This window comes from Mesocricetus auratus, unplaced genomic scaffold (genome assembly GCF_017639785.1).
Source record: "Mesocricetus auratus isolate SY011 unplaced genomic scaffold, BCM_Maur_2.0 Super-Scaffold_100033, whole genome shotgun sequence".
NCBI lineage: Eukaryota > Metazoa > Chordata > Mammalia > Rodentia > Cricetidae > Mesocricetus > Mesocricetus auratus.
In genome coordinates this window covers 8,587,471-8,609,520 of record NW_024429213.1, presented here as the reverse complement: position 1 = coordinate 8,609,520, position 22,050 = coordinate 8,587,471, and the positions used below count along the sequence as shown (strand labels likewise).

The following is a 22,050-nucleotide window of genomic DNA, read 5'->3' as shown; positions in this document are numbered from 1 at the left end:
AACCAAAAAAAAAAGTTCTTTGAATGAATCACACTTCAATTCCTGGAACAATTTATTTTCCAGAGCATCAAATTCTGACCAGCCAATAACCAACAGAAATTGCTATTCAAGGGTAGAGAGAAAGTGCCAGCTCCAAAAACCTGATTTCATCACAGAGAAATCCTGTCACATCTCAAGGGCACAGTGTACCTGGACCTGTGTTCTAGGAGGCAGCCACCTCTTCCCACCAAGAAATATACAGAAGGTGAGGACCATGTTACCTAAATGATCCAGAAAGAATAGGATGGTGGTGCACGCCTTTAATCCCAGCACTTGGGGGGCCGAGGTAGGTGGATCTCTGTGAGTTCGAGGCCAGCCTGGGCTGTGAGTGAGTTCCAGGACAGGCTCCAAAGCTACAGAGAAGCCATGTCTCAAATAATAATAATAATAACATATCCTGTAGAATAGGATGTAAGCTCCCAAGGGAAGGCAAATCTTAGAACAGGGGAAACAGTGTGGGCTACCAAAGATTCCATTTAGCAACAATGAGCTTCCAATATACATGTATTAGAGTTTTAAATAAAGAAGAAAACTGGAAACACCAATTGCTGGCAAAAATGAGGTTCACTTCCTGCTAGTGGAGTGTATTTAACAATCTAGAAGACTGTCAGTTTTTTCATAATTAGGCATAGTCTTATCATGCAGCACAGCAATTATGCTTCTAAGTATTTAATCAACTAGAGTTGCATTATGCTCACACACAAAAACCCTACATATAAATGTTCAAAACAGATTTATTCATAGTTGCCTTAAACAGGAAACAACTAATAAGTCTTTCAATAGATGGATATATGAACAGACAGGTACATCAGTACAGTGGAATACTACTCAGTAATGAAAAAGATGTAGTGGGCTAGGAATGTAGCTCAGTTGGTATAGTGCTTGTCTAACATGCTCAGAGGTCTTGGGTTCAATTTTCTTTTCTTTTTTTTTTTTTGGTTTTTCGAGACAGGGTTTCTCTGTGGCTTTGGAGGTTGTCCTGAAACTCGCTTGGTAGTCCAGGCTGGTCTCGAACTCACAGAGATCCACCTGCCTCTGCCTCCCGAGTGCTGGGATTAAAGGCGTGCACCACCAACGCCCGGTCTTGGGTTCAATTTTCATCACCGTATAAATTGGATATGATGGCATGGCCCTGTAAATTCAAAACTTAGGAGATAGATGCAGGAAGACCTGAAATTCAAGGTCATCTTCATCTACACAGGGAGTTCAATACCAGCGTGAGTTACGTAAGACTTGTCTAAAAAAAAAAGTACTATCAGATCATACAAGAATATGGATGACGGTCAGATGTGGAGGCATACCCCTTTAATTCCAGCTACTCAGGAGGCAGGAGGATTTCAAGTTAGAGGACAACCAAGCAGTTTAGTGAGACCCTGAAGCAGGATAAAGATTAAAAAGGACTAGAGATATGATTGGGTGGTAGAGCAGCTGTCCTGAGATTCATCCCCAGCCTAGGGAAAGGGAAAGAGGAGAAAAGGAAAAGACAGTGCTTAACTCGTCTGTGTTAAGCTAAAGCAGTCAGTGCAGAAAGGCATTTTCTGTGGCATCCAGGAAAAGGCAGAACTCAAGCTAATAAACAGACCAGTGCCTGTCAGGGATCCTGGGGGAAAAGGAAACTTTGAGTAAAGGAAGCACAGGGAACTTTTAGGGCACTGAAGCTCTTCAGTTTGACACTGTGCAAGTGGATATATGACACTATGCATTTTTTTCAGAGTTCTTGGAGTATAGCCTAATGCTGGCAGTTTTTTTTAAGTCATAGGTCAACCAGGCTGTGGTGGTACATGACTTTAATCTCAGCACTGAGGAGGCTAAGGCAGGCAGATCTCTATGAGTTCAAGGCCAATGTGGTCTGCAGAGTGAGTTCCAGGACAACCAGGACTACACAGGGAAACCCTGTCTTGAAAAACCAAAAATAAAATAAAATAAAAATCATAGGTTAGGGGATTGGAAGATGGAGTGCAGGTTATAACCAAAGAATTTTACAGCACTACACATGTGCAAAATAATGTCATTGAAGGGAAAGTATTGTCCCAAGCAGCTTTGAAAATGAGCGTAGGACTAAAGATGAAAGAAACTAGACTCTAACCTCTAGCTGTCTGAGTTGTTTCCCATGAGGTCACATCAACAGGCTTGACCCTGTGATATGCCTATTTACCAGACGCCCAACTATTAAACAAATGGATGGTGGCTTCTCTGTGTTGGAGTGGGAAATTACAAATAAGCAATGGGGAAAAGCTGGAATGATCTGCATAGTGCTGGAGGAGGTTGAGACATCTGTGGGGCATTATCATGTTTAGTTCAACACTGGTAAAAATGGATACATATAGAAATATTTACAGGTACCTAACGAGGCACTGGTGACACACACTTGCATTTCCTTGTATTCTTCTCAGCACTTCAGCGGACTGAGAACCAGTGTTAGGTCAGTAGCTACAAGCACACCAAAGGGCTAGATCTTTGTTTCTATTTTCTTAAGGGACTTTAAGCTCCCTAAATGTTAGAAGCAGATTTCACCTCTCGGACAGGGACTGGACAAAATAAGAGCAGGGCCTCTGGTAGCCCAGAAGGACACAAACTCTGTACTCAAAATACTACTGCTTAGTCAGCTGGAGAGTGGCTTAGAAGTTAAGAGCACTTGCCGCTCTTGCAGAGGACCTGGGTTCAATTCCAGAACCCATCTTGGGAGGCTCACAACAGTCTGTATAACTCTGGTACCAGGGAGATCTGATACCTGGGCTCACGTGCATATATGTCTACACACACACACACACACACACACACACACACACACACACACACACACACGAGAGAGAAATTAAAAATAAATAAAATTTAATAAAAAATCTTTTGCGCCAGGCGTTGGTGGTGCATGCCTTTAATCCCAGCATTTGGGAGGCAGAGGCAGGTTCGAGGCCAGCCTGGTCTACAGAGAGAGTTCCAGGACAGCCTCCAAAACAATACAGAGAAACCCTGTCTCGAAAAACCAAAAAAAAATCTTTTGCTTAGGTGGGCATGGTGGGCTGAGGCAGGAGGGTGCTGAGTTCAAGACCAGTCTGGGCTACATGACTAGACCCTGTCATACCAGCAACAATGACAATAGTAAACCCCTATCAGGTGTAGGTGTAACTCACTGTGACTTAGATTACTGTTCCATACTGTGGAATCTATGACCAAAGACCATAAAAGAAGTATTTTTGATACAGAGAAACCCCGTCTCGAAAAACCAAAAAAAAAAAAAAAAAAAAAAAAGAAGTAGAAGTATTTTTGTGGAAAAACTTAAACCTATGTATGCACTAACCTTAAGAGAAACAGTGGTGAGCTGGAGAGATGTCACAGTTCAGGAAGTGTTTGCCATACAAGCATGAGGACCTGAGCTTGCTTGTAGGACCCACATAAAAGAGCTGGACATGGTGACTCATGCTGGAGATCCCAGCATGGAGAGTAGGAGGTAATGTCAATATTGGGGGTTGCTGGCCAACAAACCTAACCTAATCATCAGCCCCAAGCCAGTGAAAGAAGCTTCCTCAAAAAACAGGTAGACAACACCAACCCTATACAGGTAGACAACACCAACCCTATTGTTCTTCTTTGCTTTCTACTGCTGTGATAAAACACCATGATCAAAAGTATATCGGGAAGCCGGACATTGGCGGCGGACTCCTTTAATCCCAGCACTTGCGAGGCAGAGGCAGGTGGATCTTTTGAGGCTGAGGCCAGCCTAGTGTGATAAAACACAAAGCCGACTTAAGAGAGAAAGGGTTTCTTCTGGCTGCAGTTCAAGGGCAAAGTCCATCATGATGGGGAAATCCAGGCAACAGGAGCTCAAAGTAGTTGCTCCCATCAAGTCCACAAGCACAGAGCAGAGAATGAACGCGTGCTTGCTGCTCCATTCGTTTTCTCCATTTTGTTTTGTTTTGTTTGTTTGTTTGTTTGTTTGTTTGTTTTTGAGACAGGGTTTCTCTCACTTTCTCCATTCTGTACAGTCCAGAATCCCCAGCCCAGGGAACAGTCCTACCTACAATTAAGATAGGTCTTTCCATATCTATTAACTTAAAATAACCCCTCACAAGCATGCCCTGAGCCCCATCTCCCTGGTGAGTCTAGATTCTATCAAGTTAAGAGTTAAGAGCAATGACTGCTCTTCCAGAGGACCCAGGTTCAATAACCAGCACCAACTTGGCAGCCCACAACTGTCTCTAACTCCAAGATCTGACACCCTCACACAGACACATGCTGGCAAAACATCAATGCAAATAAAATGAAAATAAATTATTTTAAAAAGAGTTAGCATTATCCATCACAGAACTAAATTCAGCTTGCAAAAGAATGAAACTAAACCCTTATCTTACAACATACAAAAATTACTTCAATATAAATAAAAATATACATGTTAGACTTATATCTATAAAACAATTAGAAGAAAACAGTGGCTTCTTAAATATAGCATTTAAAACACAAGTTACAAAAGAGATAACACAGTTTAGTGCTTACTTAGTGTGCCCAAAGCTCTGAGTTCCATTCATAGAACTGAAAGACTAAACAAAAAAGAAAACAAGCAATACAAGAAAGTGAGACAATGTCTCAAAGTAGAGAGAAAATATTTGAAAATCTGATATTGAAAAGGATGTATATCCAGAATATGTAAAAACAAAAAAGAAACCTCTAATAACTAACTCAGTATAAAAAGACAATCCAGAGGTGAATGTGTAAAGATGTTTGCTGCCAAGACTGATGGCCTGAGTTCAAACCCCACGAGGGAGAAGAGTAGTGTTCTGACCTCCACATCTGAAATAGTTAAAGGCTCTTTTAAAACTGGGTTTAATCTCACAATGAGGGATGCTCTCTCAGCCTGGACTCTTGAAGGAGGGACTAGGCCCTGCCCTGGATGATGTGACAGATTCTGGAGATCCACCACGGAGGGCCTCACCCTCCCTGGGGATAGGAGTGGAGATTGATTGGGAGACTGGGGAGCCTGGTGGGGAGGGTAGGGGAGGAGGGGAGGGAGCTGGGATTGATATGTGAAACAAGCTTGTTTCTAACTTAAATAAAGAAATAAATTAAAAAAAAGAAAAACTGGGTTTAAACCGGGAACTGGTGGCACACACCTTTAATCCCAGCACTCGGGAGGCAGAGACAGGTAGATCTCTGTGAGTTTGAGGACAGCCTGGTCTACAAGAGCTAGTTCCAGGACAGCCTCCAAAGATACAGAGAAACCCTATCTCAAAAAACAAAAATATAGCCGGGCGGTGGTGTGGCGCACACCTTTAATCCCAGCACTCGGGAGGCAGAGGCAGGCAGATCTCTGTGAGTTCGAGGCCGGGCTGGACCGATAGCCTCCTAAACAATACAGAGAAACCCCGTACCTGGGTTCAATTCCCAACACCCACATGGCATCTCCCAGCTGTCTGTAACTCCAGTTCTAGGGGATCTGACACCCTCATACAGATGTACATTCAGTCAAAACACCAATGTACTAAAAGCAAATAAAAATTTTAAAATTGTGTTTAAAAGAAGAAAACCTAATGTAAGGATGGGAAGAGAATCTAGACATGTGGCCAAAGAAGATGTACTCGCACCAGTGACAACACACGCCAGTGACAATATTGAAAAAGGCCCAAATTCATTAGCCATTAGGGAAGTACAAATCAAAGGCACTAGGAGAGACCACTCCCCATACTCTAGGATGGCTACAACCAAGAAGACAAGAGAGAAGAGTTGGGGAAGGTGTGGAGTACTTAGAGCCCTTGTATATTACTGACAGGAATGCAAAATGGCACGAGAGCTCCATTCAGCACTTTAGCAGTTCCTCAAAATGTCAGAGACTTACGATGTGATTCAACAGTTCCACACTCATGTATATACCCAAGAGAATGACAACACACATCCCGGCTGGAGAAGTGGCTCAGAGGTTAAGAGCACTGACTGCTCTTCCAGAGGTCCTGAGTTCAATTCCCAGCAACCACACAGTGGCTCATGACCATCTACAATTCAATCTGGTGCCCTCTTCTGGCATGTAGGCAGAACAATGTATATGTGATAAATAAATAAATCTTTTTAAAAAAGCAAAAACAGAAAAATGCCCAACATTGGCCCTTGGTACATGTGCATACACACATATAAAATAAAATTAAAAAAAAAAAGAAAACACACATCCACCCCAAAGCCAGTACACAAATGCCCATCGCAGCATTGCTCCTAATAGCTAAATGGTAGAAACAATCTGAAATGTCTCCTACAGGTTCACAACTGCTAGTGCTATCTTTGTAGCTAGAGGAGACTTTGGAATGTGATCCTAGCTGGAGGAAGTGGTTCACTAAAGGCATGTCTTCAAAGGGGCCCCTTCTTGTCACCCTCTGATTTCTGTCTTCTATGAGGTAAACAGTCTCCTCCCTGACATGCTCCCACCACCTTGATATTTGGCCTTGCCTCAGACCCAAAGCAACAGAGCCAAGTGAGCACTGGCCGAACCTCCAGAAGCTGTGAGCCAAAATAAAGAATTGCTCCCTTTCAGTTCCTCTCACAGGTATTTTGGGACAGCTATGAAAAGTAATGTCTGAACCCTTTATTAGCTCCCCAGGGCTGCTGTAGCAGACTTGGTGACTTAAAACAATATTTCTTCACCTGCATGCAGATGTTAACAGTACTATGCTCCTTCTGATCTCTAGCAGCTCACAGCTTTGTGGTAGCCTCATTCCAATCTTTGTCTCCATCTTCCCATGAATCCACCCTTACCCTGCCTTCGGTTTCTCCTCTATATGCCTCTTACTATGGTATTTGTTATTCTCTGGGTTTAGGGCCTGGCCAGATGATCCAGGATGATCTCATCCTTGTTAGTTATACCTGCAAAGGATCTTTTTCCAAATCAAGTCTTAGTTGCAGGTTCCAGAGTTTAAAAAATTAAGAAACCAAGACTAGGCTGTAGTGGTTAGCCTGATCAACAGAGCTAGTTCCAGGACAGCCAGGATCTCCGTTACACAGAGAAACCCTGTCTCAAAAAAAAAGGGTAGAAATAATGCATAAAAACATGATCAGAGGCCAGGTGGTAATGACACATGCCTTTTATCCTAGTATTCAGGAGGAAAAAGAGGGAGGATCTCTGTGAGTTCGAGGCCAGCCTGGTCTACTGTTACACAGACAAACCCTAGCTTTAAAAACCAAAAAAAAAAAAAAAGAAAAGAAAAGAAAGAGAAATTGAGAAAGCAGATGGATGTGTGGTTTAGCTATGCAATGAGATATCATTTTCCAATGAAAAGGAATGAAGGACCGGCACATACTGGCACATACTACAGCATAGATAAACCTTAAAAATTTTATACTTAGGGGAAGAAGCCAAACCGAGGCCATATATTATGTATTTGCATTTATAAGAAGTATCCACAATAGATAAATCAATAGTCAGAAAGTAGATCAGTGGTTTCCTAGGTTTATAGGGGTATCAAAGGGAATGCAAGTGATTGCTAATGGTTTCTTTTTGGCATAAAACGATCTAAAATTAGATTATGATACTGTACTAAGAACCATGGAGTCTTGGGCTTTAAATGGGTGAGCTGTATGCCATGAAATTGTTAAAAGATGGGAAATGAAAATGAATAATGAATGTAATGGATTGAAAAACATCAAATGTGCTGAAATGATTTTTTTGTCAAAGGCCCTTGTTTACCTTTAGATAGCACTAGGGAACCAGCTCATCTTCCTGAAAATAAGTAAGGGTCAGAAACCAGGCACTTATTCTTTCTCCACCCTAGGAACTATGCTGCATGGTATCCAAACAGTTAATTAAAGAAACTTCTCTCTGTTAAAGAACCATTTTATCAGATAAAGACAGAAGAAAGAACAGAATTAGAATCTTGAAATTTGCAAGCCCGAATGAAATATGGAATCTTGGCGTCCCTTTTCATTATATGAAAGGCAGAGCCACCCATACCTAAATCTGATATTTAGTGTTACTATTATGAAAAAAATGAAGGAGCCAGGCAATACAGGCCTCCTGATGTGCTGTGATCCGAAGCGTCTTGCTAATGAAATCAAGCCTGAATTCCATCAAGCTTCCACATCTAATTACAAATGCACAGAAAAGACAGACTTCAGGGGACTGTGTTAAATGACACACCAGAGATGAAGAAAATCAACCAAATAACTGACTTCTGGATATTTTCCAGGTCAAAAGCTCTCGTTTTCTCCACAAATAAATGACAAGAATGTTAATCCAAAAGGAGGTAATCTATAAACAGGCTTAAGACACTAACTGCATGCCGAAAGGGACCTTATCTGATTCCCAGTTTAAACAAACCAAAATGTGAAAATAATTTCTGGGACAGTAGAGAAGACTTTAGACACTTCGAAGACTAGTGTCGATAATTTTTAGTAGGGATAGTGGTAATGTTTGAAAAACAGAGCTTATAAAAATATTTTCTGGGTGTATACTTGAAATCTTTTTGCTGTGAAAATATAATGTTTTGGATGTGTTTTGAGATGGTGATGAGGTTTGAATGTAGCTAGGAATATACATGAAACAAAATTGATCTTGTGTTCTTAACCACTGAGGCCATTGACGGCTTATACGCTGGTTCTTGTTTTAGGCACTCCTCCATGAATGAAATAGGCAGATAGTAAAGGGTGAACAAATAAGGAGGGCGTTTAGCCACCTGGGAGTGACAACCCAAAGGAAAAATAGATGCTCTGCACCCTAGGAGGAGGCAGGAGGATGTTAATGGGAAGAGCTTCTCTGCTAAGTGTTGGGGTCAACAGGCATTACAGCTCTGAGCTCTCAGAGGCAGGGTGTTTACCAAGAATGAACTTCCCTTAGAAGGAGTCTGTACAGGTACCTGATGAGAGCAGTTCAATGACAAGAGCAGAGGTAGCAGGAGGCAGGAACGGTGCTTCTTGTTTTTTGTTTTGATTTTGAGACAGGATTCCTCTGTATTGTTTTGGAGGCTGTCCTGGAACTCACTCTGTAGACCAGGCTGGCCTCGAACTCACAGAGATCTGCCTGCCTCTGCCTCCCAAGTGCTGGGATTAAAGGCATGCGCCGCCACCACCTGGCCTGGAAGGGTGTGTTTTGAGCAATGGGTTTGCTCCCAAGACAGAGTCTTCTTGTGAAAAGCTGGGCTCTGAGCCGCTGCCTAGAAGAGTTGAATGGCTGTGCCTAGGTGCTAATATAGGCTCAGTTGGACTCTTGTTTTTATTTTATTTTATTTTTTTGTTTTTTTTCAATACAGGGTTTCTCTGTGTAGTTTTGTAGACCAGGCTGGCCTCGAACTCACAAAGATTCACCTGCCTCTGCCTCCAGAGTGTTGGGATTAAAGGTGTGTACCACCACCACTCAGCTTGGTTTTTGTTTGTTTGTTTGTTTTTGTTTTTCCGAGTTGGACTCTTGTTGATGTTCACAAATGAAGAATTAGGACCAAATAGTGGGAAGTCCACTAAAACCAGAGAGTGCCTCAATTAGGGCTGCCACTCTGTCCCCCCTCACTACTCTCCCAGTGTGAAGGGTGGTAACCTAGCTTTCCCACGTTCGTTCCTCCTGCTCCCATCACTCCTGGGTACCTCCCTGTCCCTTATCAGTGCTCCTGACGTATATGTTTTAGAAATGTTTCTCAGAATGAGGAGATCCTTTGTTCCTTCATTTGTTTAGTGAAACAAGATGTGACCCTGGAGCCCAGGCTGGCCTTGGATTTGTGATCCTCCTTCTTCCTCCGCCTGGGTGCTGAGATTACATTCATACCTAGCACTGAAAAAAAATTATTATTTTGCAGTGTCAGAGATCAGACTGCAACAGTGTTTGAGGTATAGAACACAAGCTCTCTCTACCACTGAGCTACATTCCTTTTTTTTTTTTTCCGAGACAGGGTTTCTCTGTAGCTTTGGAGGCTGTCCTGGAACTAGCTTTTGTAGAGTAGGCTGGTCCCAAACTCCCAGAAATCCGCTTGCCTCTGCCTCCCGAGTGCTGGGATTAAAGGTGCGGCACCATGCCTTGCTCACTACATTCCTTTTCATGCTTCAAAATGTATAGTTATTGTAAGTCTTATTGCGGACATGGAGCCGCACAAAACTGTATCAGGTTCAGTTAATGTATTAATGCATGTTATCACTGCATGTTTGTTTCTGACTGCTATTGGATGTGTGAGTTACTATGTTCCGTGTGTCTTGGTAATAGCTCAGCTGTTGCTATTGCAACTAGCTGAACTAGCTGCCTGTGCTCAGAATTTGCCTCTGGGCATTTTGGCCACTGAATCTGATGGAATGACAGAGATTCATATGTCATTTGGGTATCAATAATATTAAATTTGTTCTATGCTGTTCTACTTCATTAAAAAAACAGCTAAGGGAATCCCAATTTTTATGGTTAAAAATATATAACAAGCTGGGCAGTGGTAGTGCACGATTTTAATCCCAACACTTGGGAAGCAGAGGCAGGCGGATCTCAGTGAGTTCAAGACCAGCCTGGTCTACAAAAATCACAGAGAAACCCTGTCTCAAAAATCTAATAAAAAAATCTGTAACAAAAAGTTAACTTAAAACTTGTAACTCTCAGCCAGGCGTTGGTGGCGTACGCCTTTAATCCCAGCACTTGGGAGGCAGAGGCAGGCAGATCTCTGTGAGTTAGAGGCCAGCCTGGTCTACAGAGTGAGTTCCAGGCCAGCCTCCATAACAATACAGAGAAACCCTGTCTGGAAAAACCAAAAAACCCCAAAAACTTGTAACTCTGAATTGGAGCTGTTCTGGGAAACAAGACATGGTTTCCCACCATTTTAACTAAACTAAGTGAAGCCATATAGACAGTCACCATTTTGACTAGGGTTGGGGAAGAAGGAGGTCATGTGACTTCACCACCATCTTGATTAAAGGAGATCACCTGGAGAGGGTCTACCAAGGAGACAACAGGTCTCCAATATATCTTGGATTAGAATAGATTTTTGCATGATAATTCCTGTCCTGCCCTGAAAACAAGGTCTATGAAAGGCAGGATTTAAAACAACGTTGGTTTAATGGGGCATTAAAACTATGCCTCCGGGGCTGGAGAGATGGCTCAGAGGTTAAGAGCACTGACTGCTCTTCCAGAGGTCATGAGTTCGATTCCCAGCAACCACATAGTGGCTCACAACCATCTATAATTCAATCTGGTGTCCTCTTCTGGCATGTAGGCAGAACACTGTATATGTAATAAATAAATAAATCTTAAAAAAAAAAAAGCCGGGCGTTGGTGGCTCACGCCTTTAATCCCAGCACTCGGGAGGCAGAGGCAGGCGGATCTCTGTGAATTCGAGGCCAGCCTGGTCTACAGAGCGAGTTCCAGGACAGCCTCCAAAGCCACAGAGAAACCCTGTCTCGAAAAACCAAAAAAAAAAAAAAAACCAAAAAAAAAAAAAACTATGCCTCCACCTGGAGCTTGCTTTAAATGTGCAAAGCTAGCCACAGGGTGGGAAAAAACTGCTTTTCATCTCATCTGCTGTCAAGGCCCTGTCCAGACTGTGGAATTGATTGTCCTGCGTTGCCTAGACACAGTAGGCCAGTTCTCCCAGGTTCCTCCTCCACAGGAACGTCTGTCAGATCTTCTGGGCAGCTGAAGAAGGACGCTGCCCTGGGACCCCGCCCCCAACGACCACAGAGGAACCTCAGGTAGCTGTCTAGGTAACCAGTAAGTCTCTGCCATTTTTTATAGATTCAGAAGCTGCTTGGTTTGCATTTCTGCTTACTCAGGTGAAGTTTATCCTTCTCAGATCTGATGGTGTTTGATGACTAGGCTATAGCTTGATAGTTTAACAGCCCCCCCACAAGGCTACAACCACCTTGGTAGTTCATTAGTTAAGTTTCTCATTAAAAATACAGACAGGTTTGCCTTGTTCATAGACTTCATAGTAAAAGATGAACAGGTTTCAGATGTAACTTTCCACTAATGGGATGCAGAAAATTATTTAAGATGTATAAATGTGCCAGGCAGTGGTGGCTCACGTCTTTAATCGCAGCACTCCGGAGGCAGAGGCAGGCGGATCTCTGTGAGTTCGAGGCCAGCCTGGTCTACAGAGTGAGTTCCAAGACAGCCTCCAAAACAATACAGAGAAACCCTGTCTCGTAAAAACCAAAAAAAAAAAAAAAAAAAAAAAAGCAAAACAAAAGATGTATAAATGTAAGTTGTAAAGGTATAAGTATATGACTTAAAGATGTTTTGGACTTCTGTTCCCTTTCTATGATGTTGTTATACTTTTTCAATTTGGCTTGACCTGGCTTACTGTGTCATTGGAGAAGCATACTATCAAGGGGCAGAAAACCTATTAGTTATGTCTCATATTAATTATTTTTTTGGTTTTTCGAGACAGGGTTTCTCTGTGGCTTTGGAGGCTGTCCTGGAACTCGCTCTGTAGACCAGGCTGGTCTCGAACTCACAAAGATCCACCTGCTTCTGCCTCCTCATATTAATTTTTAACTTAAGAAGTTTATTATTATAGCTTGGTGGTGGTAGGTCATATTTTTTTGTTGTTGTTGTTGTTTCATACCTTTAATCCCAGCACTAAGGAGTCAGAGGCAGGTGAACCTCTGTGAGTTCAAGGCCAGTCTGGTGAGTTCCAGGACAGATAGAGCTGTACAGAGAAACCCTATCTCAGAAAAACAAAATCAAAACTTATTATTATTATATTATTCCAGTGGAATGTCACTAGGTATATCCGCCACACTCCAGAGCAGGCCCCATGGCCAGGAGTAGTTTGGTCAACACAAAATGGACTCCATGGAGTTTTTTTTAAATACATTTTTTGTTTTGTTTGGGTGTTTTTTTGTTTGTTTTGATTTTTGTTGTTGGGGTTTCTGGTCTTTTGTTTGTTTTTAGGAGAGAGAAAAAGAACATGAAGTTGGGTGGGTAGGATTTGGAAAGAGCTGGGAGGGGGGAAAGAATATGATCCAAATAAATTGTATGAAAATGATTTTTTGGTTTTTTGGTTTTAAGAGAAAGGATTTCTCTGTATTGTTATGGAGGCTGTCCTGGAACTCGCTGTGTAGACCAGGCTGGCCTCAAACTCACAGAGATTCGCCTGCCTCTGCCTCCTGAGTGCTGGGATTAAAGGTGTGCGCCACGACCGCCCGTCTGAAAATGATTTTTTAACAAAATTAAAAATATATATTATTACTGTGTCTTGTATGATGTGGAGGTAGGTCACTGCCATCATGTGCTTATGGAGGTCAGAGGACAACTTTGCAGAGTTGATTCTTTTCTTCTACCTTGACAAGGGTTGAGGGGATCAAACTCAGGTTATCAGACTTGCATGGCAATCACCTCTATCCACTGAGCAATCTTGCCACCTCTTAAATAGTCTTTTTCTGTCTTTTGTTTTGTTTTATTTGATACAGAATCTTGCTATGTAGCCCAGGCTGTCCTAAAGCTCAACATGTAGCCTAGACTGGCTTCAAATGTGCTATCTTACTGCCTTTACCTACCAAGTGTTGGGATTGCAAGTGTGTACTACTGTGCCTGGGGAAAAAGCAGTGTTTGTGTGTTTAAGATTCTTTCAAACATTGAATTGAGCCCTGAGTATATTTTTGTATATTTTTACATGTAAACCCATACATGTTTTTGTCTGGTGCTGTAGTTTAGATCTCGAATGTCCCATCAAAAAATGGCTATTCCCCGCCTATGGTTCTATTTCATGGTAATGGAACTTTTAAGAGCTTAGGCCAAGTAGAAGTAAGTAGGTCATTGTAGATGTACCCTTGAAGGGGATATTGAAGTCCCTTCCTGTCTCTTTCCTTGCTCCCAGGACACCAGGAAGAAAGCAGCTTTCTCTGCCATGTGCTCCCCCCATGATGTGCTGCCTTGCCACAGGCCAAAAGGCCAAAACTGTGAGCCAAGGTAGACCTTTCCCCTCTTGAGTTGTTTATGTCAGCTGTCTGGCACAGAGCCCGGAAGCTGCCTAACAAACCCGGTGAGGATGAATGAGAATTTCCTGTTGCCCAGTCTCACAGCAAGATCCCATGTGTTCGTGTACATGTGTGCATTTGTATAAGTGTATATATGGGTGTGTGTGTGTGTGAGTGTGATGTGTGTGTATATATATATATGAGAGTCCATGTGTGGAGGTTAGAGGACACTTGTAGGAGCCACTTTTCTCTTTTCACCTTGTGGGTCCTGGGGCTCAAACACAAACCATCAGCCTTGGTGTCAGAATTGGGACCAGTCTCACCAGTCCCAAACCATGGGCACTATCTTCAATGCACTACAGCAGGTGTCTGTATTTTTCCAGAATATCTCCGTAGATAAAAATGTGGATTTCAGCCTGGCGTTGGTGCCGCACGCTTTTAATCCCAGCACTGGGGAAGCAGAGGCAGGCAGATCTCTGTGAGTTCGAGGCCAGCCTGGTCTACAGAGGGAGTTCCAGGACAGCCTCCAAAACAATACAGAGAAACCTAGTCTGGAAAAAAAAATGTGGATTTCAAAGAAACACACCAGAAAAGTTCTTAATATAGGTCTGTAGAATGCGGGCCCCAGGCATGCTTCCGGGTGCTCAGCTATGTTGTTAAGGCCAGGCCTGAGGTGGGACAGTGTGCAGGGAACTATTTATTGATAGCCACAACTGCTGAGACAGATAGAAAGAGCAAGTAGCCGGGCGTTGGTGGCGCACACCTTTAATCCCAGCACTCGGGAGGCAGAGGCAGGCGGGAGGCAGAGGCAGGCAGATCTCTGTGAGTTTGAGACCAGCCTGGACTACCAAGCAAGGTCCAGGACAGCCTCCAAAGCCACAGAGAAACCCTGTCTCGAAAAACCAAAAAAAAAAAAAAAAAAAGCAAGTAGCTCAGGTCTCTGTCTTCACTGTAGAAAATCCTTGGCATGAATCAGTGAGTATCAAAAATAATTTATGGTACCAAATTAGGTAATCTATTTTTAATTATTATGGTTATTAATTTGATAAATTGTAACTCAATGCCACTCTCATACGCAGTAATTATTGAAAACTAAAGAGTTGGCCATGTGCCCTTTTGAGGTATTTTTTTTTAATTCGTCACACTGAAGACGAGACACACTTCTTTTTTCTTTTTCTTTTTCTTAATGTGCATTATTAAAAATACAAAGATCTCTGTTTTGTGAAGGGAACATTTCCAAAAGCTAAAAAACAAAACAAAACCCCCCACAAATTTAGCTGCAAACTTGGGCAGTGTCTAATTAAAGCATTTACAGTAAACAAATGCTTGATAAAGACAACCCAGTAAACGTAGAAGGGGAGGGACAACCTTGCTGAACACTGGTTTATTTTTCCACCGAACGTGGCCGTAATCTGCAAACCACAAGCCTGCCTTGGCTTCACTGTCACACAATAGGATGGCCTGCTGGTTTTCTATTTAAGAAAAAAAATGCGACAGTCAGTGTTGCTCACAGATTTTCTTTGTGTAGAATTCTTAAGTCCTTGGAAATATATCAAAAACCAACCTTTAAAAACACCCCCTCCCATCTTAGGTGATTCAAGGGTTGGGTTCATTTTGCGTTGATAAGAGCCCAGCTGACAGCTGAGGGGGAAGCCAGCAGAAGAAAAGCACACTGGCTCTTTGACCATGACCTGGAAGCTGTGTCAGAGAAGTCTGGCTTTCTATTCATTAGGCAGCCAAACGAATTCCTGAGTGGGAGGAGGGACAAAGCGGAGGGCATGGGGGATGGGTTGGCCACATATTTCTGGCTCTTTCTGAAATTCTGAGCACATTCAAATGTACATGCAAAAGCCCGGGATCGTCATGGTGATGAAAGACCCACGTGAAGGATTTCTTTGAAATTGTTACTGGCGTCTCTGGCTACATAAGGCTTAGCTCTAGGTCTGAATTTATTTACAGTTTTGGTCAAAAGTGGGCAGAGAGAAATTCCCCATCCCTCTGGCCTTGCAGTATTACAAACTATAAGAGAGATAAAACAATAGCCTAAGCTAATTGTGGTGGCTGATACCTGTGAGTATGCTGGAGGCAGAAGTAGGAAGATCATCACTGAAGGTGATCCATGGTCTACAACATATCCTAGAGTCTCCGTATCTGTTGGAGATCAGACAGCCCAGCTACCCCTGGGGCCAACAAGATGGTGTGGCATGTAGAAAGGCACATTCAGCCAAGGGCAAGTACCTGAGTTCAATCCTTAAGGTCCATATGAAAGAGGGAGAAGACCAACGCCTGGAAATTGTTCTCTGACCTCCACACACACAAATAAATAAATGTAAGGAGAAAAGAAAAGAAATCCTATAAAATCCAGGAAACACGCACATACAGATGTAGTTCTGGGCCAAAGTTTTGGAACTGGGCAATTGTCCTGGAGCTTGGGGCCATGGCTCTTGGGGTGGGCTGTTTTCACTCCCACCATGGTATTCCCTGTAAACATCCTAGTTTCCAGAGTTCTGTTACAGACCGAACTGTTTTTGTCTAAGCATATTGCTGTATTTGAAGACCTCAGGTTTGTTTGGTTTTTGGTTTTTTCGAGACAGGGTTTCTCTGTATTGTTTCGGAGGCAGTCCTGGAACTCGCTCTGTAGACCAGGCTGGCCTCGAACTCACAGACATCCACCTGCCTCTGCCTCCCGAGTGCTGGGATTAAAGGTGTGCCCCACCAATGCTGGGCCAGGTTTATTTTTTATGTTGTTGAATTATGTCTGCTTCCTGGTGGAGATGCACCAACACTTCCTACTTTATCAGTGACCATTCCTAACTTGATTCAAGGCTTTCACGGGAGAGCCCCTTCCTGGTACATTAGAGACAGTTCCTGACTCAGTAGAGAGATTTCCTGATTTGTTTGGACTTCCCACTCAGTTGAGATTCTTCCAAACCTGTTTGTGATTCTTCCTGACTTGTGTCAAACCAACCCTTCCACACATGTTAAAGACCCTTCCAGACTCAATCTGAGGATACTGACATCTTCTGAACGTGGTCGAAGTGATTTTCAATGTATCTGAGACTCTCCCTATCTGAGATCCTTCCAGACATATGTAAGACTCTCCCAACAACTTGGAGACATTCTGATTTGATACCTGTTGTGCTTTACATACCAAGAGTTCCTCCAAAAGACTTCTGTATGGAAGAGTTGGTTCCCAGCTGGTGGCTCTATTTGGGGGGGAGTCTTGGCAACTTTAAGAGGTAGGACCTAGTTGAAGAAAGTAGGTCATGGGGGTGTTTTTAGTGTCTAAATCCTGTCCTGTGTCTTCTGTAACTGTTCTGTTCTGCTTCCTGTCTGCACATGCTTCTACCACTGTGATGTTCTACCTAAATCACAGGCCCAGATTCAATGGAACCAGGGACTGTGCACAGAAACCACTAAAATGGTGAGCCAAAATGAGCTTCCTGCCTTCAAGCTGTTCCTGATAGATATTTAATCATAATGATGAAAGTCTAGTGATCACAGACTTTTTTAGGAGTCTTGGCTAACATCCCTGACATATTTAAGACCATGCCTGATGTATTGTGACTGTTCCCATCTGTCCAAGACTCTTACATAGTTCAGCCTCTTCTGTTTCAAACATCTAATTTGTTTTGAGATGATTTATAACATGTCTGAGTCCCTGCCTGACATTTTATTTGTGACCTGACCTATTTAAGACCCTTTATACTAGATCATATGACTGCTTTCCTGACTGTGTGAAAAACATTTCAACATCTATGAGGGTCTTCCTAAGTTGTTTGAGACCAGATTGATTTATTGGACACATTTCCTTGTATAGTTAAGACTCTTTCTGATATATTAGAAAGTTTTATTGTCTACTGATTGTGTCTTATGGCCTCTCCATAAAAGATTTGAGACCTTCCTTGTCTTGTCGAGACCCTTCTAACAACTTGAGGCCATCGTGAGGTAACAAAAGCCTCTCCTTACCTTCAAATCCTTCCTCTTGTGTTTGAAACCATTCCTTGCCAAATGGAGACTATTTCTGACTGATTGAGTGTCTTCCTCACATGGTTGAGGTACTCCTTGGGGGTGTTAGAAATACAGACTGATGTAACAAATCCCTTCCTGTGAGTGGGGAAACCTTTCAAATAGATCTAAGGCTCTTCTTGTAATAAACCCTTTCCTACACAGCTGAGATTTGTTCACACTTTTTCTGACTTGTTACCATACCCAAAGTATCTGTGACTCTTGGACAGCTTGCTGACATGTTGGAAACCTTTCCTGACTGCTTAGGGCCTGTTTCTGATTACTCTGATGACACCAAGGCTTGTCTGACACCCTTCGTGACTATGTGACACCATTCCAAAGTTGTTTACTGTCTTTCTGGTATAAAGCAAATTCCTCTTGTACGTTTGAGATGCTTCCTATTTTAGTATCTCTGCTCTGCCTAATGATTGTGACATATTCCCTGGCATTTATGAACCCCTTTTTGACACATCAGTGCCCATTGCCATTATTCAAGACAATTTTGGGCATGTTTAACATGCTAGCTGCTTTTTGAGACCCTTCAAGTTTACTGACAGATCTGAGAACTCTCTTGACTCTTTGGGTGTGGCCCATTCCTGACATTTTCCCAAGTTCTCCTGACTTGGGTGAGACTGTTCATGGCACGCTAGACACCTGTTTTGAGTTGCTTGAGAGCCTTCCCAACTTCTATGAAAACATCTGCATATCCAAGACTCTTTGAAAGGTATCTGGGCCTCTTTCTCCCAGTTGGAGATCACATTGACCTGTTAGGAGCTCATCTTAACCACTCTGAGAAACTTCCAGACTTATTGGTTGAGATTCCTATTGAATTTGAGACTCTTCCCCCAGTATATAGCACTTCCTAACCCTTTGTTACTCTGTTGGGTGTATTTGAGGTTACTCCTGGCACATTTGAAACCCTTTTTGACTATGAACATTCCTGATATGGTGACATTCTTTGTTATATCTGAGACACTTCCCTTCCTGGCTTAACTACTCTTTTTTGCTTTTGTTTTTTTGGGACAGGGTTTCTCTGTGTAGCTTTGGAAGCTGTCCTGGAAATTGTTCTGTAGACCAGGTGGCCTCCCTCCCAAGTGCTGGGATTAAAGGTATACACCACTACCACCTGGCACAACTTGTTTTGTTTGTTTGTTTGTTTGTTTTTTCAGTTTTTTTTTTTTTTGGTTTTTCGAGACAAGGTTTCTCTGTGACTTCGGAGGCTGTCCTGGAACTAGCTCTTATAGATCAGGCTGGTCTCAAACTCACAGAGATCCGCCTGCCTCTGCCTCCCGAGTTCTGGGACTAAAGGCGTGAGCCACCACTGCCCGGTGGCACAACTCTTTTTTTTTTAAGAACCATTTTTATTTTCTGTAAATGTGTGTTGGCCTGCATGTATGTGTGTGTGTCTGGTACAGAGGCCAGATGTGGGTGCTGGATCCCCTAGAACTGGAGTTACAGATGACTGTGAGATGATTATAGGTGCTGGGAACTGAACTTGTGAGAGCAGCAAATGCTCGTAAGTGTTGTCATGTTTCTAGCAAAATTATAACTCTGAGCTATTTTGAAAACCTTTCCAATTTCTTTGAGATATTTCCTGATGTCAGTGAAAACTTTCCTGTATGTTCTAGAATGATCCTAAAAAGTTTCAGACACTGTCTTTCATGACTCTCCTGTCAAATACTCACTTGGACTAATTTAGGTATATGTAAACAAGGACTTGTCTGGTATATCTGGGACATATTTTATGTTCTTCTTGACATGTCAGGACTTTCTTTTTTAACAAAGAACAATGTCTAGACCATGTAGAAAAGACAAAACACAATTCATCTCAATTTACATTGGCCCAATATTATTTTATCACATGCATATAACTGCTCCTATCACTGAGAGACTAGAACAACAAATAAATGGTAAAAGGACCTTCATATCTTTTTGGGGGGGGTTCAAGACAGGGTTTCTCTGTGGCTTTGGAGGCTGTCCTGGAACTAGCTCTTGTAGACCAGGCTGGTCTCGAACTCACAGAGATCCAACTGCCTCTGCCTCCCAAGTGATGGGATTGAAGGCAGGCGCCACCATCACCCAGTGGAACTTCATTTCTTATATGAAATAGTTGCTCATATACTTGAGACCCTTGGTTGCTCTTCTAAATACTTTGACACCCTTCATGATGTCATGACTTGCTTGACACTCTTACTGACTTAGTAGACAATTTTTCTGACTTGAGACCTAGCTAGAGGTGTTGTTTGTATATTTCTGTCTGCTTGAGGCTATTGGTGACATATTTAAAATTCTTGTTAACTACTTTGGACCCTTCTGGGCTTGTTTGAAAAGATTGCTGTTATAATTCAGATTGCTCTTCCCATGTATGGATGGTTTCTCAGACTCTTCTTAACAAGTTAAAAACTCCTCTTTGGAATGTTTGAGGCTTCTTCTAGTCATATTTGAGAACCTGACTACTAAGACTTTGGGGGTTGTGTTCAAGGCAAGGTTTCTCTGTGTAACTGACCCAGCTGTCCTGGAATTTACTTTTGTAGACAAGGCTAGCCTTGAACTCACAGAGATCTGCCTGTATCTGCCTCCCAAGTGCTGGGATTAAAGGCATGTGCTACCACCACCTGGCCTAATTAAGACTCTTTTGAACACACTTGAGAGTCATCAGGACTCTTAGTCACATACTAAAGAAATTTTCTGACTGGCATGAGATACTTCCAAGACTCATGTGAGCCTCTCAGTGAAATGGTCAAGCCCCTCGTAGATATGTATGATCAATTTCATACCCTCCCTGATGATGACTTTGAGATCCTTCCAATCTTATTTGAGAAGACCGATCATAGAGTTCAGACCCTTCCCCTTCCCTCTAGTGAACACTTCCTATTCTGTTTCAGAAGCATCCTGTCCCATTTGAGGCACTTCGAGATGTATTTGAAACTTGTTGGTGATGTTGAGACCCTTCTCTGTTATGTCTGAAACCTTTTCTGGGGACTGTGATTCTTCTTGACACAACATAGAACTTTATTAATTTGTGTGTCATCATTTTTGAAGTATTCCAGATGCCCATCTATTGAAGGGATCTCCTGACTTATTGGAGATGCTTTCTGATGCATGTGAGACCATTCTGAATTTGTTCAAGCCTTCTTCTATGTTAAAGACACCTCCTGACATGTTTGCTATTATCCCTACTGTCTGTAAGAGTCTTCTTGATGTTTTTGAGACAGTCCCTGATTGTTTCAGTCCATAATGACATCTATGAGGCATTTGTCTCCTTACAATCATTCCTGATGGATTTGAGAAAAATCCTGAGATTTTTCCTGACATGGATATTTGAAGCTCTTCATATGACTTTTGGAACTCTTCCTGTCATATAGGAATTCTTTTTTTTTCTTTTTAGACAGGGTTTCTCTGTGGCTTTGGAGGCTATCCTGGAACTAGGTCTTGTAGACCAGGCTGGTCTCGAACTTACAGAGATCTGCCTGCCTCTATTTCCCGAGTGCTGGGACTAAAGGCGTGCTCCCCCAGCGTCTGGCAATAGTTCTCTTCTAACATGCTTGAGACTTTCTGCCTTTATTGAGAACCTTCCAGATGTGTTTGATACTCCATCACATGGATTTGAGGCTCTTGGTTTGGTTTGGAAAACCTCACTGACTTACATGTGGCTCATCTTCAGGACCTGTTTGAGATGCATCTTTAGGTAATTAAGACTCTTCGTGTCTGTTCTGAAACGTTCCTGAGAAGTTTGAGATTCTTCCTGTCATGTTTAAGACTTTTCTCATTGTAATAAGAAACTTCTCTGAGTAGCCTGAGATCCTTTAAACCTTTCCTTGAAAGGCTGGGACCCTTCCATAGGCAAGTAGGTCTGTTTTTCTCAGAGACCTTTGTTTACATACTTCTTGCTCTTTCTGATGACTTCGAGACCTTTCAGAGTTATTGGAGAAGAGTTTTTTGATGCAGACGAGACTGCTTCTCGGTGTGTGCAACACTTCCTGACATTTTTGTTACTCTTCCTCACTTTGTGGAGATTCTTCCTGTTAGTGGGGGGACTGTTCCTGACATGCACACACTATCGATTATTTCAGATAAGTCTTTTTTTTTTTTTTGGTTTTTTCGAGACAGGGTTTCTCTGTAGCTTTGGAGGCTATCCTGGAACTCACTTTGTAG

The 22,050-nt window shown here is 42.4% G+C and overlaps 1 non-coding gene across 1 annotated transcript; it reads right to left on the bottom strand.

Moving 5' to 3' along the window:
* Positions 1 to 19,682: 19,682 nt before the first annotated feature.
* On the bottom strand, positions 19,683 to 19,810 carry LOC121135276. Its single transcript, XR_005872469.1, has one exon. It is a non-coding gene; the product is annotated as a small nucleolar RNA SNORA20 (small nucleolar RNA).
* Positions 19,811 to 22,050: the final 2,240 nt, after the last annotated feature.